The 21,221-nt window shown below is 36.9% G+C and overlaps 1 protein-coding gene and 1 pseudogene across 18 annotated transcripts in view; both read left to right on the plus strand.

The window, feature by feature from the left end:
• Nucleotides 1-21,221, plus strand: part of ROBO2 (roundabout guidance receptor 2) — a 1,685,269-nt gene that overhangs the window by 887,268 nt on the left and 776,780 nt on the right. The gene's annotated exons all lie outside the window — the stretch shown is intronic.
• LOC101096092 lies at nucleotides 8,990-11,250 on the plus strand (annotated as a pseudogene).

The raw sequence follows: 21,221 nt of genomic DNA on the forward strand, positions 1-21,221 counted from the left end.
GGTTGGGTGTCCAGCTTCGGCTCAGGTCATGATCTCGAGGTTCATGAGTTTGAGCCCCGCTTCAGGTTCTGCGCTGACAGCTCAGAGCCTGGAGCCTGCTTCGGATTTTGTCTTCCTCTCTCTGCCCCTCCCCCGCCTGCGCGCGCGCGCTCTCTCTCTCTCTCTCTCTCTCTCTCTCTCTCTCTCTCCATCTCTCAAAAATAAGTAAACATTAAAAGAAAAAAGAAAAGAAAGAAAACAAACTCCAGCTATCTTTTCTACCTTTGTGACACTCTCCCAAGATTCTAAGTCCCTGAAGGTAACGTCGGTCATGGGTCAGGTATAAACCACATGCCCACTCCTTGGCTATATCTGAGTGGTGAATACAAAGCTCTGATCCTTTCTATTACAGTAGTAGATGGAAGGCAGCTGGATTTCCATAGTACCAGGACAATTCACAGTGAACAGAGATAAATCTCCAACAAAAATAGTGTGCTTAGGAACAGAGGAGGGGTGATATAAACCAGGTAGCCAAAAAAGAAAATGTCTACAACATAACAAAAACAACATTTTAGAGAACTAAGATCTTGGAGTCTGTGCAGGAGCCAGTGGATGAGAAAAGATCCAAAGAGGAAAAATTACAGACTTGTACTATTCCAGATAAATGGTGATAACATTCTGGACTCAGGGACACATGTGACCCCAGATGACAGAGCTTCTGATTTCCATGTTTAGATTCCTAACACTCTGCTGTGGACCTGAACAGCATTCCTCTACATTTTTCTATGTCCCTAAAATTTGGTCTTTATAATTCATATAAGCTAAAACCACAAATATAAAGGGGGAAGCAAGATGAAAACTAATGGAATGCATAGTTGTAGCAAAACTGCACTAAACCGGCCAGCATTTGTGGCATTTGTTTGGGTGGGGGCCAGTAAATTGCTTTTTTGTTGTTGTTAGGAGAAAACATTAACAATTCTGACATCCCTGTCTTCTCCTTTTACTGTACATGTAATAAATCCAATTTCATCAGCCTTGAAAGTGCTAATAAAAGATAAATGGTAGCTTTATAAAAGGCACCACTATTAAGAACATATAACAGAAAGGGCCATTGTTGTTTTTTTTAATGCCACTTAATTCAGCACATATTTTAAAAAGGTGAATTAGACATTTCTAAATGCTCACGATGGAAGGACATCTTTCATACATAAATCTAAAAATATTTTCTTAAGGCGAATTAGAAGTACAATTTAATACAAATTTGTGTCTGGCAGCTAGCTGAAGCAGAAGTTGTCTATTTGCTGCAGCTGATGCCTATCAGACTTTGAGGCACAATATGTACCAGCTGAAGTCTGTCAACAGGGAGACCAGCATAAGGGCAACATGATAGTCAAAACAGGATGAAACCATAGTCTAAACAAGATGACGTGAGCATTTGTGCAATTAACAGCATCAGCAAAAGGAAGGTTGTGTTTGGAATATTCTGCCAGGAATCCGAAGAAGGCAGAATGCTTATTTTGCCATAATAATGTTATGCTACATCTGACTAAATAGAATCAATGGCATGATGGGAAACTCTGCATAGACAGTAGTAAAGGGTAGAGTGGATGATGACAAAGTCTTAAGATTGAAAACGTTACCATGGCTGTTGCTATTGTAATCTGAACCCATTTTAAACCTAATATTCATTCCATCACTCATCTATGACTGTATTTAGAGACTATTAGCTGCTAATTTTGTACCAGGCATTGTACTGGCTTTTCAGTATTCATTATTTGATTTACCTTTTAATTTTGTCTTTATTTAACATTTATTCATTTTTGAGAGACAGAGCATAAGCAGGGGAGGGCAGAGAGAGAGAGGGAGACACAGAATCCGAAGCAGGCTCCAGGGTCTGAGCTGTCAGCACAGAGCCGGACATGGGGTTCAGCTCTCGAACCGTATATCACGACCTGAGCCCAAGTGGGATGCTTAACCAACTGAGCCACCCAGGCGCCCCATCATTTAATCTAACTTTTAAAACAATGTGTGTGGTCCACATTATTAATAACATTTCACAGATGACAAAACCACAAGGAAGAGGTTTTTGTTTTGTTTTGTTTTGTTTTGTTTTGTTTTGTTTTGTTTTGTTTTGTTTTGTGAGAGAGATCGTACAAGTGTGGGGAGGGACAGAAGGAGAGGGAGAGGGAGAGAGAGAATCTTAAGCAAGCTCCACACCCAGTGCAGAGCCCAAAGGGGGTTGGGGGAAGCAGTGAGGGAGCTTGATCTCAGGACCCTGAGATCATGACCTGAGCTGAAGTCAAAAGTCAGTTGCTCAACCTACTCAGTCACCCAGGTGCCCCCACAAGGAGCAGTTTTAAAAACCACTGTAGTGGAAAGAACTGTGAAGTTAGGAAAATCTAAGCTGAAATATCAGTTCCGCTTTGCATAAACTCTAGGGATTTTACATAAACCACTTTATTTTTCTTGACTTTGGTAATTTTTAAAATACAAACCTCGAACAAGTATGAGGGTTAAAAGAAATTACTCACTTCTTTTCACGTGATTTTTGATATGATGTAAGTATTCAATTAATAGTGGAATCGATATTATTATTGTGGTTATTAGGAGAAACAAGTTAAAAATGCTTTATAAATATGTCCTCATTTATGCAATGAATGAAACTCAGATTGTTAAGAGTACTAAGAACTTAAGCTTGTAATTGTAGGTTGCTAACCACGGGCATAGTGCTAAGCATCTTCTATGCCTTGTCTCATTTCATTGTCCCAGCTCTATGTGAGTGAGTTATTATCTCTATTTAACTGCTCAGGGACAGAGGCTATGGAAGTTTTGAACGCAGGTGATAATTTTACTTCAGAACTTCTCCTTCTCCAATCTAATGCTCACCCCACCTGTCTTTTCTTTGCATAGATTTAAAGACAACAAAAATAGACAGCATTGTCTACTACTAATCTAACAAGTAGAAGTTGAGTCCATCTTTATGGCATTTTCATTTGATATACAGAGGTATCTTGTAACTAGTTATATTTGTTTCTTTAAACACCATCAATTACAGCTTTTGCTCGCAATTTTGTCTTTAATGATGTTTTTAACAGCAATATTTTAAAAAATATATAGTATTTATTAATATCGGGTTTTATTCAAAATTTGCTTCCAGAAGAAGCATTGAGAGGTACCAAATGACTCAAAAAAGAGCACAAGTGCATCTATAGTGCATTACATTGTTATTATAGTAAATATTTTATGAGTGTTAACGAGAAATTTAAAGCATTACTTCCTCTTGACAGGAATACAGGGGGTATTGACCTCTATGGTTAGTGCCATTTTCCTTAGTTCAGTTTCCTTAGCTATTTCTTGAGGATACAGTCATAATTCCCACTACATTATATTTTTATTCTTGTCGAACTATTTAGATTTGCAAGATTTTTACATCAAAACTCTTGTGATGATTTAAAGATTTGGTGAAATATACCTTCTCTTTGTGTCTAAGACCCTGCTGCTACTTGAGAGCAGAAAGGCATCATCTGGTTGCTTATCAGAAATGCAGCATCTGAGGCCATACTGCAGACCTGCTGAATTGAAATCTACATTTTTTCAAGTTCCCCAGATGAATTGTCTGTACATTAATATTTTAGAAGCATTGTTCGTGAAAACACAAGCAGTAGAAGCTATGATTTTGCTGTGCATAACTTTGATGTATGGTGAGAACAGGGGAAGATTTAGGATACCCTAGTTTTGTAGTAAGAAGAGTTTGATTGCAGGAGGAAAAAAAGAAGAAAAAGAAAACCTGATATATTTTCAGGTGCAGAAAATAGGGTGGAATTGTTGAACTGTATCATCTGTTAAATATAGGAGTTCTACATTTAATGGATTTAGGTTATTTTATTCACTTAGTAAAGTTAATTTCCTTAGAGGTAATCTGGCTCCTTGTTGCTAAGGGATTTTGGCATCTTTTTTGTTGTTGTTGTTTATTTGTTTGTTTTCTCAACACTTACATTATTTGTATAAATAGCATGTTTATTTGGGGTTACGATGTTTCACGTAATTAAGAATTAGTTTGGATGCAACTGTTATGAATGATAGTCTAATCTACTGGGAATATGATATAGGTTTCTAATCTTCCTGAACAGATTTCACATTACCAGGCAATTTTAATATAAATTCTTCTGGATCAGTGGAAACTTCACACCAATCAATCAGAACATATAGAAAGATCTGTGTATGTAGTGAACTACACATGCAAATAAACTACTTAATCAGAGAAATGATTTTTCACATCAGGCTGTGGGGTTCAGCTCATAGGGCAGTAGCAAGTGAAAACCATGAATAGTTTGTTGTTTTTTTTAAGAAAAATGCTTAAATTATCTAATTTAACATTACATATTTGAGCCTCTGCATTTTCCTCAGCGGTTTTCCTCTGAGCCTTACTTATACCTGGATCCCATTAGTTCCATAAGTGGTTTATCCCAAATAGGATTTTGGAGTTTCATTCGCACGTACCTCATAATATACCTACAGCTATGTACCTCTCATAATATATCTACAGCTATATACCTACAGCTATGTACCTACAGCTATCGATGTCTCTGAAAAGCAGAAGTTTCCTTCAATTTGTATAAGATTTTATTTTCCTTTCTCAGCATTCAATTTAGAGGTTTCCCTTTTCCACCATTGTCTCTTTCTTCTGCCTAAGAATAAAGGAGAAATAAAAACCTATACACTACCAAAATAGAAATGTATTTACTGCATTAGAAAGATCAACAGAGTAGTGGCTTTAGGCTAGTAAAAACAATTAATCAGGGATAGCAAATTGAAGGAAACAAAGAGGGAGGGGGAAGAGGGGAAGGAAGAGGAGGAAGAGAAGGAAAGGAAGAGGAAGGAGAAAGAGGAGTAGGAGAAGAGGTAGAGGAGGAGAAGAGTGAGGAGAAAGAGAAGGAGGGAGAGAGGGAGGAGATAGGAGGAGGAGAAGGAGAGGAGGAGGAGAAGGAGTAGGAGAAGGAGAAGGAGAAGAAGAAGAAGAAGAAGAAGAAGAAGAAGAAGAAGAAGAAGAAGGAGAAAGACCAACTATTAAACCAGAAAGGCCTTCTGAAAGATCTTTTAGACAATATCCAAATTGTTTGTAGTTTGGACTTATATGAACATTCTCATTGATGAAAATGTAGTCACCTTTATTTATTTATTTATTTATTTATTTATTTATTTATTTATTTTTGTAACTTACAAAATCAAAGATTTCATAGCCTACTAGAACCTTGTAACCTTGGCTTAAAACAAAAGTTAAGGGGCGCCTGGGTGGCGCAGTCAGTTGGGCGTCCGACTTCAGCCAGGTCACGATCTCGCGGTCCGTGAGTTCAAGCCCCGCGTTGGGCTCTGGGCTGATGGCTCAGAGCCTGGACCCTGTTTCCGATTCTGTGTCTCCCTCTCTCTCTCTGCCCCTCGCCCGTTCATGCTCTGTCTCTCTCTGTCCCAAAAATAAATAAACGTTGAAAAAAAATTTTTTTTAAAAAAAGTTAAAACCCCAATACCATAGTTCACAAAATGAAATGTTGGGGTTATTTAGCAATTTAAAAATGCTTACTTCTCATCTGTGTTCCAGAAATGATATTATTTTTGGTGGTTGAAATAAAATTCATCCCAATTTAATGATGAATTTTGGCATGTGGTATAGAACCAAAACCTAGATAAAAAAAAAATTGCATTAGGGGTCTGGGTGGCTCAGTTGGGTAAGCCTCGACTTCAGCTCAAGTCATGATCTTGCAGTTTGTGAGTCGAGGCCCTATGCTGAGAGCTCAGAGCCTGGAGCCTACTTCAGATTCTGTGTCTCCCTCTCTCTCTGCCCGTTCCCAGTTCACACACCGTCTCTGTCTCTCTCAAAAATAAATAAACATTGAAATAAAATTTTAAAAAATTGCATTAGGGCACCTGGGGTGGCTAAGTTGGTTGAATAGCCTACTCTTAATTTTGACTCAGGCCATGATTTCACAGTTCATGAGTTCAAGACGCACATCACCTGCTGGGAATTTTTCCTCTCCCACTCTCTGCCTCTTTCTCTCGTGCTCTCTCTCTCAAAATACATAAATAAACTTAAAAAAATAAAATTGTGTTAGATCTATTGCTTTTTCTTCCTTGGTCACATCTGTCATTCTATGATAGATGCAATTGATCCTAAAGGACATATAGACATAGATACAGATTTAGATGCTAGATATGCATACATACCCTACTGGAAAAAAACAATGCAGTTGTTCTTTCACACTTCTAATTAACACAATAGCTATCCATTGCGTGTATACTAGTCCCCTGAAAGACATTTGTACTATTTGTGCTAGCTGGATTATGTTTAAGGTATACATATGCTAAACATCTTAACATGTTTAGAAATATGAAAGCCTGAAAATGAGTGTATTTCTTGTATTTTCACTTTTGCATTTCCATATGATATTTTGAAGAGGCAATACAGTAGTCCCACCTTATCCAGAGAGGATTGTTCCAAGACCCCCAGTGGATGTCTGAAAGTGATGATAATACCAAACTTTGCATATTTCCTGTTTTTTTTTTTTTGCTGTATATACACACCTATGATAAAGCTTAATTTATAAATAAGGCACAGTAAGAAATAAAGAACAATAATAATAAAATAGAACAACATAACATACTATAATAAAAGCTATGTGAATGAGGTCTCTCTAAATATCTTATTGTATTATACTCACCCTTCTTTTGATAATGTGAGATGACGAAACACGTACATGATGAGATGAAGTGAGGTGAATGACACAGGCATTGTGACATAGCACTAGGGTTGCTGGTGACCTATATGGACCTGTCCTTTTCCAAGGGAGGATCTTCTGCTTCCTGACTACAGTTGAGCAGAGGTAACTGAAACTATGGAAATCAAAGCAAGAAATAAAGGGGGACTAGTGAACTTCAATTTACTATTAATGCTGCCAGCTTATTCTTCTCAACACTCATTATGTTTTTCGGGGCCAAAAGTGGTTTGAGAAAATTGTTCGTCTTTATATGTGTGCCTATTGAGTGGCTCTTCTGAGGTTATACAAGCTAAAATACCCTGTATGCTTAAACTCACTAAACTATTCATGCTTGCTTATTCTTTTTAAAATCATTTTAATTCAAAATTTTAAAACTAGTTTTTGACATTTTGCCTTGTCAATACACTAGCTGACAAAGGCAGTCAATCCATAACATGCTCTCAGTGGTCATTGCTGTCAGCTTTTGACCAATACTGGTCTTTTTTCTATAATTTAGTGCTAATTCTGGCAGACCTTGTGATTCACATCTTTCCTGGAACTTAATTAAATAATTGAACAACAATCAACTTATTCACTCTCAGTGGCCCCGCAAGCTGGAAATGTCAATAATAATTCTCCTTTACAGAAGCAAATTCAGTGTTAATTTAGAGCTATTGGCCTGCTTTGTTAAATATGCCAAATACACACTCAGTTGTGTCTACTTAGTTGATTTACTACTGAATAAGAGTTTTGTTTTTTTCTCATGTATCTTTTTTTAGTAGAAGAAGGTGTGACATAATAACATACACACTGTTCCTGTTACATATTCAGAAGCAGAAAAATAACTTTTAAATGCATCGGCACTAATTTTCCAGAGATAATTACATAAAGAATAATAATATCTAATCTCACTTAAAAATAAATGAACATTTTTAAATATATTGAAATAATATTTATCATAGTTTTAAGCCCACAAGGCATTGTTGATTCCAGGATATGCCAGATCAGCTACCAGAACCAGTTGATCAGGCCAGGCATGAATCAGTTCACCTTGTCTCTAAGATAGAGTTCTCATTTTACTCATTGTGCAACTACATGGTATCAATTCATAGAAAATATCACACTCAGTGAAGTACACATAAGACTAATGTATGAATCAAAATGAGGGCCTACTGGGGAACCTGGGAGGCTGAGTGAGTTAATCCACCAACTCTCGATTTCAGCTCAGGTCAAGATCTCGTAGTTCATGACATTGAGCCCCGAGTTGGGCTCTGCTCCGACAGCACAGAGCCTGCTTGCGATTCTCTCTCTGCTCCTCCCCTGCTCAATTGCACATAATTTACACACACTCTCTCTCTCAAAATAAATAAATAAACATTTAAAATCTATATATATTTAAAAAAAACAGAATGACGAATCATTAATGTTAATGGAAGATAACTGGTAAGGAGGCTACATTCTTGTGTTTGGAGATTGCCATATATTCTATGTATAAAAGTAATACTGTAAAATGGTTTATTATTATTTTTTTTAACATTTTATTTATTTTTGAGACAGGGAGAAACACAGCACGAAAGGGGAGGGTCAGAGAGAGGGAGACACAGAATCTGAAGCAGGCTCCAGGCTCTGAGCCGTCAGCACAGAGCCCAACGCGGGGCTAGAACTCATGGACCGCGAGATCATGACCTGAGCCGAAGTCGGCCGCTTAACCGACTGAGCCACCCAGGCGCCCCGATTAGTATTTTTTAATTCGTGCACAGCGTGGGGCTCAAACCCACAACACCAAGAACAATATTCACACTTTACCAACTGAGCCAGCCAGGTGCCCCCTGAAAAAAATGTTTTCTTATAAGACATCTATTGGAGTGAACACAGAGAAGGAAGTCATAAATTTAGGTAATCTGAAAAGTCATCCTCAGCTAAGAAACCTATAGACAGGCTATGGCCTTTGCCAGTGTGACTGGGTTTTCTGTCTGGCGGCTGCAACTCTCAACACTGTCCAAAAGCTTGATATTATCTTTTTTTAATATTCTTATTTTGATGACTTATTAAGAAAAAATTAACATAATTATCTTGTGAGGGTTCCAAAGTACTCATCTGCAAAGCTTGTACTAATATATAGTAAATGGGGAGTGTAAGAATGCAAATTTTTCTTTTCTAGAAAGAATTGCAATTTATTCAGAGATTATATATTATTATATATTTTTTACCTTTTTTAGTATTAAATGTTCTTTCAGTCATGAAATTAAGATGAGAGATGACAAGAGATGACAAGATTTTTAGTGATTTCATAACACAATGAAAATTGGAAATGTGATGGTCCCAGAATTAAAGAAGAAACAATTTAGTTGTCATAAAAATATCAGTCTGGACACTACCTGTCTACATCATTACTTTCTCATGCTGTAGTGTAGAGCCAGAATTTCATAAAGCAGCACCTCATCTCTTGATTCTTGTGGGGGTTTTTGTTCTGGAAAAAACAATTTGGTTGCCAGATTATCATGTATTGCATGGGGGCAATGCTTCTATGAATAAATCTGATATTGAATTAAATTAGTTATGAGTCCTGAGATGGCTTACAGTTTGCTGTGTAGGGGCATACCCATAAATGCTGGTGCTAAATGTTTAAGGACAGGGTGGGGAAGGAGACAACTTGATTTGTAATACTGATGATCTCTGTGGTGTGGATACACCCACTATGTTGGATTTCAAGTTACCACCATGACGTCTCTTCACTGAATTCGGGCTTGAGAAGAGATGTGCACAATCAGCTGAGCAAACTATTTTGATACAGGTTTCAGAAACCACTGCCCCAATGTATTTAACTATTTAGATTTTATTAGACGCATGTCCACAGTTTCCATTTGGTAACATGGATCGATGTTGAACTTAAAAAGAATGAACGGAATCCAATGTAAACAAAAACAAACAAAAAATAATTGTAGAAAGTAATTTTAATTGTTACATTAAACATTTTTCCCAAGTTTCAACCCATGTGTTTCCAAATGACTCTATACCTAAGGCAATAGAATTTTGACAAAGATATTATCTGTTTTATCACTTTTGGGTTGCTAAATTATACTATAATATAGTCCTTAGACTTGCTCTGTGGACATAAATTTCCCAATAGGGAAATAACTTAGAAACCTGTCCTAAAGTCAAGGAAATCTAGGTCTTGGCCTCCGGGCCTAGGCAGCTCAGGAGCTCAGGGCCCCTGTGCAGTGGTCTCATCCACCTTGAGGGGCACGCAGTTGGTTCCCTTCCTCCTTTTACAGACCCCCACGTGGTTGCAGAGTGGGAGATTCTTGCTGGGCTGTCGGAAGTCCAGGAGGTGTTGGACTCCTCCCCCCTCCAGGAGGGAGGGCACAGCCAGCTCCCCCCTCTGCCCTTCCTTCCAGGAGGCCAATTCAGGTAGAGAAATGATCCTGCTTTCCGTGTCTGCTGAAGTCGCTGTGACTGCCACCCCAATTGTCTCAGTAAACATTTTATTTCCTTCCATCAAAGAAAATGTTAAAGACTATCTGCAGACACATTGGGAAGAAGAAGAGTGCCAGCAGGATGTTGTCAGTCTTTGGGGGAAACAGGCTGAAGAGGATCCCCACCTGGACTGGGCTGTTACCATCCCTGCCGCCTCTGGGAACAGAGCAGATGACCTGCAGTGGGTGATCCAGGCCAGCAGTGGATAAGGGGTGCTGGCAGACATCTCTAGACTGAAAGATGACGGTGATGAAACAGCTGCAGAGCCTCAGGTGCAGGGCGGCATTCACAGCTGGGCACATAAAAGCAGCATTCTTTGACAATGTAGTTCCAGCGGTCAGGAAATGGAGACAGGCTGGAAGGAAGGTGTATATGTATTCTTCAGGGAGTGTAGAGGCCCAGAAGTTATCATTTGGCTATTCTACAGAGGGAGAGAAACTTGAGCTTGTTGATGGTCACTCTGATATCAAGATTGGACACAAAGTGGAGAATGAGAGTGACCAAAGGATTGCCAAAAGCCAACCAACAACATCTTGTTTCTCACAGACCTTACTCTGGAGGCCAGTGCTGTTGAGCAAGTGGATGTTATTGTCACTGAGCTGGTGAGACCCAGTCATGAGGAGCGTTTGACAGATGATGAAAAGAATTACCACAGCCTCATCACATCCTTCCATGGACTGTACCTGCCTTCCTCAACCTAGAGGAGGACGACAAACCTGTCCTCACAAAGTTGTCCCTGGAGTCTATTTTTATTCTGATGGTAAAAGTAACTCACTTTGAAAACACACATATATGATACATAGAGAGGGGAACCCTTTTGCACTGCTGGTGGGAATGCAAACTGGTGCAGCCACTCTGGAAAACAATATGAAGTTTCCTCAAAAAATTAAAAATGTACTACCCTAGACCCAGCAATTGCACTACTAGGAATTTATCCAAAGCTTACAAAAATGCTGGTTCGGAGGGGCAGATGCACCCCAATGTTTATAGCAGTGCTATCAACAATAGCCAAATTGTGGAAAGAGCCCAAATGTCCATCAACGGATAAATGGATAAAGAAGATGTGGTATATATTATAATGGAATACTACCTGGTGATGAAAAAATAATTTAAGTTTGCTATTTGCAACAACATGGATGGAATGAGAGTATATTATGCTACGTGAAATACGTCAGTCAGAAAAGACAGATATCATATGATTGCACTCATACGTGGAATTTAAGAAACTCAACAGATGAACATAGGGGAAGGGAAGAAAAGATAAGATAAAAACAGAGAGGGAGGCAAACCATAAGAGACCCTTAAATATAGAGAACAAACTGATGGTTGCTGGAGGAGGGGTGGGAGAATGGGCTAAATGGGTGATGGGCATTAAGGAAGGTACTTGTTAGGGGTGAGCACTGGGTGTTATATGTGAGAGATGAATCAGTGGGTTCCACTCCTGAAACCAAGACTATATGTTTTCTAACTTGAATTTAAACTAAAAAAAAAGCACATATACACATCCACATAGGTATGCAATTGTATATTTGTGTATGTTTAAATTGCCTTCCACAGGTACATAACTGAAATGAAAATCTCAGTTCAGTGAGAGATGTCCGAACAATATGTCTTTGGCCTTGCCTCATCATTGAGTTCTACTTATTTCCAAAAGCCTGGGAGTTTTGACTGATGGGAGCTGAAAAATATTCCAGCTCCCTCATTTGACACCTCCCTTCTCCAAACTTCACCAAACTGGGGCAACTATAAAGTATGCATTTTAAACTATATCAAGAACTTTCTTCATGGAATTTATTTCTAGTGCCCACAATAACTGTCTGGATAATCTTTTTTATTGTACCTAACCTTACCTGTGTCACTTTCCTACCAGTGTTCTTCATTCTCCCCAAGTAAACCACCTGTATTTTAATCCTTGCCAAAGCAAAACACTAGACTAGGTTTACAATCTCATGGACAGGTCATGTACAGAGGTTAATTACCCATAAAATTTTAGGGTATTATGGCAAATATTATTTCCCTGAGAACAAAAGTACCTGAGCTCTAGTCCTTGATTCTTCACAGTCTAGCTCTGAAACAAGGATACTTGTCTTCCCTGGACTCAGTCATCTCTCATTGTCAAATAAGGATTTGGATAGATAAATGATCTAGAGCCTCTTTCTAGACTAACTTTATGATTCTAAGACAGAAATCCCTAGAAGGATTGCTTCCATAAATGGTCTGTCATACTTTAGAAAATGAAGGTTTGGGTGCAGATAGATGTTTCCTAAGAACCTGAGAAGTTAGGTGCCTGTGTGGCTCTGTCATTAAGCATCTGACTTTGGCTCAGGTCATGATCTCACTTTTGGTGAGTTTGAGTCTCACATTGGGTGAGCTCAAGCCCTGCTTCAGGTAAAAACATGAGCCCTGGGTGAGACCCGCTTCTCTCTCTATTTCTCTGTCTCCCTCCCTATCTCTCTCTGCCCCTCATGGGAATCTCTCTTTCTTTGCCCCTAGTTCACTTGTGCCTCTCTCTTTCTAAAAACAACAACAACAAAGGGGCGCCTGGGTGGCGCAGTCGGTTAAGCGTCCGACTTCAGCCAGGTCACGATCTCGCGGTCCGGGAGTTCGAGCCCCGCGTCGGGCTCTGGGCTGATGGCTCAGAGCCTGGAGCCTGTTTCCGATTCTGTGTCTCCCTCTCTCTCTGCCCCTCCCCCGTTCATGCTCTGTCTCTCTCTGTCCCAAAAATAAATAAACGTTGAAAAAAAATTTTTTTAAAAAATAAAAACAACAACAACAACAACATAGAACCTAAGAAGTTTTGTGTATGCATTCATTCACTCATTCATTTATTCCACATAATTTATTAAATATCTACTCTGCAAAAATCACTGTAGACATACATTCTTCAAAAGGCAGCTACTAGCCACGTGTGACTAACTTTAAATTTAAATTAATTAAAATTCAATAAAACTAAAAATTCAATTGTCAGTCTCTCTAGCCACATTTCAAGTGTTCAATAGCTATTATGTGTCTAGTGCCTACTCTGTTGCATAGCACAATTATAGAATATTCCCATCACTGCAGAATATTATATTGGATAGAGCTGCTCTCAGAATGATGAAGAAAATTAAATCAGACAATTAGCCTTCAAGAAATAATACCTAAAAATTTCAGTAAAATGTGAATATGTAACTGGGCATAGTTGATACCAAGTGAGCATTTCCAATCACCTACTTTATAGTCATTTAGATGTAAGTTTTCAGGGAAGGCTTCATCGTAGATAGAGAATCTGAAGGTTAGTCAGAAGAGTAGACTGTTACAGACTTTGCAAGTGTTTATTTATTTATTTGTTTATCAGAGAGAGAGAGGGAGTGAGCAGGGGAGAGGGGCAGAGAGAGAGTATCTTAAGCAGGCTCCATGCTCAGCTCAGAGGTATATATGTATGTATTTAGTTAGTTAGTTATTTTATTTATATATATATATATATATATATATTTAATTTTTAAGTTGGCTCTATGCCAAGTATGGAGCCCAATGCAGGGCTTGAACTCAGAACCATGAAAGGAAGACCTGAGCTGAGATCAAGAGTTGGTCGCTTAACCAAACTGAGCTACTCAGATGCCCTTGTAAACATTTAGAAACCAGTCAGAGAGACTTAAATTAATAGGATGAAAAAAACTATAAAGTAACATCATAAAATAGTCAAATAACATTGTTTTAACTATATTCTTACAACCACTAGATTTAAAAAAACTTTAAATTTAAGTTTAAAAAAGCTTTAAATGTAGTCGTTGTAAGTACATATATATACATGGGGCATCTGGGTGGCTCAGTCAGGTCAGCATCTAACTCTTGTTTTCGGCTCAGGTCATGATCTCATGGTTCGTGAGTTTGAGCCCCAAGTCAGGCTCTCTGCATTGACAGTGTGGTGCTTGCTTGAGATTCTTTCTCTTCCTGTCTTTCTGCCCCTACCCTGCTTGCTCTCTCTCTCTCTCTCTCTCTCTCTCTCTCTCTCTCTTTCAAAAATAATTAAGATTAAAAAAGAAAATACCTTGGATTGTGAGTAACTTGTTCTCTGAGTGTTCTACTAGACAAGCGAGTATTTCCAATAAATTTTAACTTGATAAGCAAGTGATGTCTTGTAATACAATTAGTACATGGCACATCACATGATTACAACTGAGCCAATGGTTCTTGAAATTTGGTTTGATATACAAGTTCTTCGAATTACAAGCATGTTTCCAGAGTGAATTATGCTCGCAAACCAAGATTTTGCTATATATAGATGAGAGTTACAGAAATAATTGAAAGCTTCTTTGCCCCATATATTTTATTTTTCTTACTTGATAAAAGTGGAAACAATAATAAAAAACAGAGCATTTTAAAAAAAACACTTACCTTTCTATTAAGTTTATTAAGTATCATATAGGTTGTCATTCAGATCTTTCTTATTTGCATCCACCACAATATCTAACAGTAACTAAGAAATACCTGTTGGATGATGTCATTGGATAATCATCACCCTTAAGTCTTGTGAACTTTCTTTTGGAAAAAAAAAAGATTTAAAACATCTTTTTAATGTCCAATGTAATTTTGTAGTGTTTACATGTATAACTTTCCTTGGTTTGGATTTAAATTCTCCACAAGCTCTGTGACCTTGAGCAAGGTAGGTAAAACCCTCTTCACCTCACCTTTCTCATCTGTAAACAAGTTAATAACATCACCTCCATCATGAGGTGGCTGTAAGGAAGTAACTGAACTAAATCATCTAAAAATACTTAGAATAGTGTTTGGCATATAAGAAATTCTTTATAAGAATTGGTTTGTGAATATTGTTGCTGTTCTTATTGTTGTTCTCAGATACTCGTTAGAATATCTGAGATCCGCTACAAATAAGACCTGAGTTAAGATGTCTAGCTTTATAATTAGATGAGCCGGTAAAACTATCATCAATATTGAGTGAGCACTTAAATGGGACACTTATTAGGAAGTGCTTCAGTTTACCTATTAGCTACCTTTGTTCCTTCAAAAAACTGGGTGAAAATGGTATTTTGATAAATGCCTTGATTTCCAAAATAAATGGTATAGAATATTCTTTCCCATCATAATAAATATGGATTTCATAGCTTTGTCTTTCTGCATTTATTAGTTAAAGGAAAACTGTATTTCTTACCCAGATATTAAATAAAGTGCTGAATCTAAGACCTGAGCCATTTAAACCTAATCCTGACCTCTTAATAGCAGAGGCTCTCACTGTCTTGTCTAAGAAGAATCTCAGTATGTTCTAGATGTGCGGCAATTATGTTGATTTGCCTAAAGGAGTGTTGTTGAGATCATGATGTCATCTCAAGGGTAATGGATGCTTCGGGGTTGTTGAATATTTAATTTGTCAGACGAGGTCAAAGAAAAGAGATGTTATGCTACTTTTCAAATGTTTTAAGACAGAGAAAATGAGCAGCTCAAACAAACCCATAAAAACAACTGATGGAAACCTCCGTATGCAGAGCCCTAATCTGAAAGAACAGTGGTAGCATGTTAAGAAAAACATGTGTGATGAAATATCTTTCATTGTTTTGTAGTAATTAAAAATTTTACATTAGCAAATACAGCTTCTAGGTACTCTGCCTATGTACTTAGCACTTGGTGTTGTATTTACTATTATTTTTTTTAAATAGCATAATGATTATTGTAGATATAATACTAAAAGAAAATCTATTTACATGTACATAAAATCATTATCAGGTGTTTCCTGGGAAATATATGTTACTTAAGCAATTTAGAGTAATTGTTAAGGAATTGTGTGCATTCAAAGAGGTAGTATCTTAATGACTACTCTTTTAGGCAATAGTGTTTATTTCTGGATTAATATGTATAATGAGATTTATATCTTAAAATAACATCAGGCTTCATCGCATCCTTGAAACTGGTCTCATGTTATTTTCTAAAAGCATGCAACCTCTATATTATTATTCTTCAACTCTCTGACTATAGTAACACTTTCTTAATATTAAGGGTTTTTTTTTTCCTTCTCAAGCCTAGGTATTTTAAAATTTTTCAGTGATGATAGAATTGCTGCCAAGGTACAAAATAACTAAATGGAAGTTGGAGAGATGGCCACTTGAGATTATAAATGTATTGTTTTTCAGGAGTTACTTTGGCTTAGATTATAATCACAAATTTCATTTTAAAACATTTACTTATTTTTGAAGTCTTGCTCAAAGTGATTATTAGAGTCTTTTTACATGATTTGAGAATGAAAATGAATGATATTTAATTTCTACATTTATGTCACTATTCAAATAAGGGGCTGTTAGCCCAAGATTCATGGAGAGTTAGGGATCCATGGATGGCCTTGGAGTGGATACAATAAATAAGTCCCCTGGATTTATTGCAAACTTGTGGGTGTTCACATGTGTGCAATTTTGGGAGGAGACTGCCTATAATATAATCAAGTCTAAAAGTGTAGCATTGGTTGCAAATTTTTAAGTACAGCTGATTGGATAAAAAATTAAATAATGAAAGGACATTGGAAGAATATTCCTTAATTGTTCCTAACGGAAAACAGGGAAATCTTTAGAATATGGTCATTTATTCTTATGTATCCCTCAATCCATGCTTATCATATTGTGGCATATTTTAGAAATGAATTATTTGCAATTATTTTTTTATTTATCAAATTTATTTACCTAGTACATTCACATGATAAAAGTCTTTAAAATGCAAAAAGATTTAGAATGAAAAGTGTGTGTATTCCTACCCTATTCACCTAGTAGAAACAATCCTTGCTTTGAGTCTCTTGCATATCCTGGAAAGATACACAGATAAATGAATAAACAGAAAACTAGATTCCCTTTCTCTTTCTCAGTGTCTTACACTAAAATTAAGGCATATTATATACACAGTTTTGTGTCTTGCTGCTTTGATTTCAAAATACACTTTGAAAAATTAGTCCACATCAGTACATGTTGAACTACCACATTCTTTTAACGTCTGCAAATAATCCTTTGTGTGGGTGAATATGATTTATTTAACCTGTCCCCTAATAATAGATACGTAGGTTGCTTTCAATTATTTGCTGGTACAAACTATGATGCAATGAATACTTTTGAATATGGTAAATGTTTATACATTCAGTTCCTTGAAATGGAATTGCTGGCTTAAATGGTGTATGCATATTTAATTTTTATATGTTGGATGAATTATGCTCCATAACAAATGTTAGCAAATTATCCTCCATCGAAAACACTAATTTACACTTCCACCAACAATGAATGAATGTGATAATGCAAACTTTTGAGGATTCAGCACCATTTACTTTGGTTTTGTCAACCAAACCAATGTGTTGGGAACACACTCAGATGACTTCTAGTTTAACTTGTTGGCATAGTTGAGGAACAGTAATAGAGGAAATGGATCTTGTTTCAGATCTCTGCAATTCTCTTCAAATGCTTCATCTTGTAGAAAAATGGCATAATTCCTTTGCTAAATATTTGGTTGAAATTGTATGATTGTTGGATATAATACAACCCAAAGTCTTCTTGGCCTAATGGTGTCATTACTATTTCATTCAACTAATTAACATAAAACAGTCCATTGATACTAGATATATATTTATTTATAATAGAAACTAAAAGGGGAAAAAATTCTATACCTATCTAAAATATTAGGTCAAAGATAGTAACCTAAAAGAAATGTAAAAGGTAAGCCAAAAAATATCTGAACCAAACAAGAATCAAATTGTATATGAGAAAATAACGAGATATTTGAAGTGTAGTTTTTATTGCTTCTGTTCATCCTTACCTTGTCAATAAATGAAAATGCCTAAGTGCTCCAGGAAATGTTATGTTTTTGTAGCACTCCAACCCTGGTAATAATCAGGAAGCACTAAAAATGCCCATGGAAACCGTATTCCACAAATTAACTGAAATTCACACATGGTTAAATAAGTAACCTAACATGCCTACACAAACATTTTATATGGTTTCTCATTACTAAACCTTCAAAACAAATCCACTGAAGCAGTTTGTTATCATCCATTTAAATTATATCCTCTAATTTAATCAAAAGCTTTTCTTTAGGGCAAAATAGTTTAGTGTATGTGGATGTTGATGTAAATGTTGCTGAAGGAAGGAAGCAGACTTTCTAAGCATGACTTAGAGTGTTAATGAGTATCTTTACACATGGCTTTACATGACAAGGTGATAGATGTTTGGTTTCACTGTCCTCCATAAACCATAAGACAGGGTGCTACTAGTGGATACTGAGTTCAAATCTCAGACCTTTGCAATCTGCATGCATAAAACTAATGTGTTCACGATATAAAAGAAATAGGTCTTTTTTGATAAGATTGCATAATTCCGAGATCAGCATCCATCTGTGTATATATTTTTTTCTCTTAGCTTATGTTAATAGCTTTATTTGACAATTTAATGTTTTCCTTTTTCCTCCTAACAGCAGGTGAAAGAATTCATAAATCTGCCATGAACAGTTGCCAATGAATATTCATATCTAGGATGTCTGATTGCAGCAGTTTGACATTTTTATTTGATTTCCATCAAGAAAAGAAATGCTTTGTTTCTTAATTCGCAATGCATTCTAATCGGTTTCTGCACATTATACCACTGGTTAAGTTATTGTAATTGTCAGTATCAAACAACTAATTTGTAAAATAAGAATATTTGATATAATTCAGAAAAAAAATGTGACTAACAATTATTCTTACAAACTCATTGAAAATAGTATACCTTTGTGTTTCATTGGGTAATTTGTATTAAAATTAAGTTTGCACTGAGGACCTTCATTTCCTATCCTGAATGTATGTTTTATTGAATGTGCTGGTATCTCCTGCTGGATGAGCTGATCAGGTCTCTGTGGATGTAGGAGTCTCAGGAGCTTAATGGCATATATTTCCTATAGATCATTGTTACATGAATGTGAACATATAATTGGTTCAACCAGAGCCAATATAGTTTTGGTACGATTTTAGTGAATATTTGTGGTTATCTGTTAAAAGTCTAGACATTCACAGCAGCAAAATTATTTTTTTCACTAACTAAAATCATCCTTAGATTTTGGATTGATCTTTTACTATAATTCTTCTCAAGATGCATAATTATCATCTGGAAAGCTTGCTAAAATAGTTCCTGAACCATAACCCTGGAGATGCTTATTCAGTATATCTGGAGTGGGGCTCAATAACTTTTATTTCTTTTTTTTAATGTTTACATATTTATTTTTGAGAGAGAGAGAGAGAGAGAGAGAGAGAGAGAGAGAGAGAGAGGCAGAAAGAAGAGAGAGAGAATCCCAAGCAGAGAATCTGTCAGCTCAGAGCCCAACACAGGGCTCAAATTCACAAACCATGAGATCATGACCTGAGCCAAAATTAAGAGTTGATCACTTAACCAGATGAGCCACCCAGGCACCCCAACTTTTATTTCTAACAAGATTTTACTTAGTGATGATGCTGGTCTACCACACCATAATTAAATATTTTATAGTGCTGGCTATCTCTTGGTCTTCTATAAAATGTACAGAAACCTTCTAGGTGAAAGCACACTACAGCAAATGACTAAGAAGCATGTATTGGCAGACAGATTGCAGGAATTAAATGTGGGGAGAAGGGTTCAGAATAACATGCACATTCAACAATCCCACACAAGTGTTTTCTTTAATTCTGGTTCTGCATAGTATCTTTACATATGGCGCATATTAGATGTAAGGAGTTTAAAGCTAAGAAGAATTTATTTATTATTTTTCAGTTTATTTTTATTTATTTTGAGAGAGAGAGAGAGAGAAAGAGCAAGTGGGGGAGGAGCAGAGAGAGAGGGAGACAGAATCTCAAGCAGGTTCCCCACTGTCAGCACAGAGCCCAACATGGGCCTCAAACTCACAAACGATGAGATCATGACTTGAGCCAAAATCAAGAGTCGGGTGCATAACAAACTGAGCCACCCAGGAACCTCAAATAATATATGTATATATATATATATATTTTTTTTATTTTTTTTCAACTTTTTTTTATTTATTTTTGGGACAGAGAGAGAGCATGAACGGGGGAGGGGCAGAGAGAGAGGGACACACAGAATCCGAAACAGGCTCCAGGCTCCGAGCCATCAGCCCAGAGCCTGACGCGGGGCTCGAACTCACGGACCGCGAGATCGTGACCTGGCTGAAGTCGGACCCTTAACCGACTGCGCCACCCAGGCGCCCCTATATTTTTAAAATTCTCATATGAAGTAGAATCTGCATTCCCCAGCCCCAATTTATTATTGAAAAGCTAAATATAATGTAACAGTAAATTAATGAATCTCTATTCTTAATTATCTATAAATAAACTACAAAAGAAAACTATCTAACAGATTAAAAGAGAAAACCATGGGAATTAGAAGGCATTTCCTTAGCCTGTTATTGAACTCAAAGGAGTTATTTTAACTTATGATTTATGAAATGCTGATCCCTATGTTTTGCAAAGTAAACACATATTTTGAATTTTTTTTTATTTTAATGCATCTTTACTACCCAAAATAATTTTGTTGGCCCATCGGGTTTCCGCACTGGCTGTGAACAAAAGTTTTTTGTTTTTTGTTTTTTGTTTCCCTTGGTGGTAGTGATGGAAGGTGTTGCTTTTAAGCAGTTACTGTTTTCCCAAGACTGTGAGAGACCCAAACTTCTCAAAGAGTTTTCTCTACTTCACTACCAGACCTTCCAAGTGTTTTCAACTCTGCTGCCAGACATCTTCCTAAAACGCAAATATGACCACACAACTCATTATCTTAATTAAAATCTTTCAACAGCTTCCCCTTGCTTTCAGCATAAAATGAGGATTTCTTAGTCTTATTCACAAGGTCCCTCATAAACTGACTCCAGCCTACCTCTTTAGTTTTATAGCTAAACATTTTACTCCAGCCATAAAAAAAAAACAATTTAGGGGGGTGCCGGGGTGGCTCAGTCAGTTGAGCATCTGACTTCAACTCAGGGCATGATCTCACAGCTCGTGGGTTCGAGCCCCACATCGGTCTCTGTGCTGATAGCTCAGAG

The sequence above is a fragment of the Felis catus genome, chromosome C2, assembly GCF_018350175.1.
Source record: "Felis catus isolate Fca126 chromosome C2, F.catus_Fca126_mat1.0, whole genome shotgun sequence".
Taxonomy (NCBI): Eukaryota; Metazoa; Chordata; class Mammalia; order Carnivora; family Felidae; genus Felis; species Felis catus.